Genomic DNA, 2,174 nt, shown 5'->3' on the forward strand with positions numbered 1-2,174 from the left:
AAAAAAAAAAAAAAAAAAAAAAAAAAAAAAAGAGCCCTGGCAGCCTGCCTGGGCCTTGCCCTCCAAGAACAGTTTTCCAGTCAGCCTGCAGGGTTCCCCAGTCCTGGTGCCCAGCCTGCTGCCTACACTCTCAGAACTTCCAGCCTACACGAGTGCCCAAATAGGTGACCTGTGGGACAGAATGATTGTCCCAAAATGGAGGGATCCACCTAGGAGTCTAGAGTGTGGGCTCTGCAAGCCCTGAAGATGAGGGCCTCCTTTTCCTAGGACGTCACCCTGGAGTCCTGTGTAGGCCTTTTTCTTCCTGCCCTCCAGTGCTACAATACCCAGACCAGAGGTGGGTGGATTCGGCCTGTCAGATTCACTGAAGGGGGCTCAGGGAGGCTAATGTTTGGCGGGAAAAGACCAGTCTACCCCAAATAACTTTCTTTGAGAAAATCAAACATATACTTGCATGTTTTGAATAAATTTGTATATTGATTGCAGTATAATAAATGCAGACTTTTTTTTTTTTTTTTGAAAAGTGGCCCACATTCCAAATCTGTGGAATCCAAAGAGCTCTGGTGGCATGTGCTATAGGAATGTAAGAGATGCTGGAGAGGTAGGCAGTTTTGGGGCTTGTGTCCCAGTGAGACAGGTGGATCAAGGGCTAGAGAAGTCACCATTCTCCTCCCCACAGCCAGAGGGGTTTGGCCACTGCCCAATTGGGTGCTTCCCAAGGGTTCCTGGTGGTCTGGCAGTGAACATCATGGAGCAGGGCATCTCTTCTGGGCCCTGCGGGATTCTACACCTTCCTTGCACAGGACCCAGTAGGCCTCACATGTGGTGTTTGGATGAAAGGTAATCTATTTGGAAGCCCTGGATCAGTCACTGCTGCTGTGGGAAGCATGATGCTTGTGGCTGATCACAGTGGGGAGTCTGTACCTGCAGACCTTGCTGTCTTGCCTTAGAGGTCCTTCCTGGACCTAGGGCTTTATCCCCTTGCCCATCCTTCATGCTTTTTATTGAGGATGCCTGAACTTGGGAGCCTTTTTCTCACCGGATTCAGACCAGGTGCAATTGACTATGAGTATCCCTGATGTTCTGTGGAGACCTGGAGGCTGTGGAAACAGGACCAGAGCTGGAGCAAGGGGGTCAGCCTGCAGGTGAGTCCTGTGCCACAATACCTTATCTCAACACCAGGGCATGGCTGAGTGCCCGTTTGTATCTGTGTGATGCAGTGGCTCATGTCTAAGGCTTCATGGGAGTTGAGTACTGCAGCCTGCACTTTGGACGTGTGTGTATGGGTTGGGGCTGCACAACCTTGTCCATAGGCCCTGCAAATGGCAGACCAAAGAGCCCACGTCTGTTCTCAGACCCTACAGCTACCCACAGCGGCACCAGGAGTCAGGGCCTGGGCACTAGTGGGCCTGCCAGGAAGAGAACTCAGGCTGAACGCTAGCTGCCACAGGCTCCTTCGGACAGTCCAGTCGGCAGGCAGCAGGACCGGGTAAGGGGGACTTTCTCGGTTCCTTTGCTCTTCAGTGCCAGAAGATGCGCCCTTGTTCCTCTGGAGGGGAGGGTGACCCTCTGGAGCCTTGCAAGAGCGCAGGACTTGCTCCAGCAGCTCCTGGAGATAGGGCCCCATCTTTTTGCAGGAGTGTAGGGACCTAACTTCCAAAGAGCCACGGGTCTCTCTTGGGCCTGCCGCCCTTCCAGTGTCTGTAACTTTTTTTCACTTCGCCCGGCTCTCGCCCCCGAAAGCACGCGAGTCGCTCCACACCGCTGGGGTTGCATCCAATGCCCACTGGACGCTCCTGTCGCTGCCCGAGCGTCTGGCTTCGTGGTCTCTCCACTCTCCTTGCTCGCTACACCCCGAAGCGCGGGAGCCCTCGCCAGCACCCTTCCTCGGCTCCTGGCCTGAAACCGGCCCGCACCCCGCGGACGCTCAGGGTCGCCCTGTGACCCGCTCCAAGGGGCCCCCGCGCAGGACCGGCTAGCAGGACTCTGCCCAGGTCCATGACTCGCTCGGAGACCGCTGGGCCAAGTCCCCCCACGCCCGGACGTCCCCCCACGCCCGCGGGCTAGCGCCGCGCGCCCGCCGTCCGCGCCCACGCAGGGCGCCGTGGCCGCGCGCGCGAGGGGCGGCGTGACGTCAGCGCGCCGGACTCGCCGTGGCCGCGGAACAGGCGCCG

At 57.3% G+C, this 2,174-nt stretch overlaps 1 protein-coding gene across 1 annotated transcript in view; it reads right to left on the reverse strand.

Moving 5' to 3' along the window:
- Letm1 (leucine zipper and EF-hand containing transmembrane protein 1) overlaps positions 1 to 2,160 on the reverse strand; it is a 52,163-nt gene extending 50,003 nt beyond the window's left edge. Inside the window, exon 1 of the mRNA XM_015481876.2 lies at positions 2,122 to 2,160. The gene's annotated coding sequence lies outside the window, so the exon portion shown is untranslated. The remainder of the gene's footprint in view (positions 1 to 2,121) is intronic.
- Positions 2,161 to 2,174: the final 14 nt, after the last annotated feature.

This window comes from Marmota marmota, unplaced genomic scaffold, assembly GCF_001458135.2.
Source record: "Marmota marmota marmota unplaced genomic scaffold, marMar, whole genome shotgun sequence".
Classification (NCBI taxonomy): domain Eukaryota; kingdom Metazoa; phylum Chordata; class Mammalia; order Rodentia; family Sciuridae; genus Marmota; species Marmota marmota.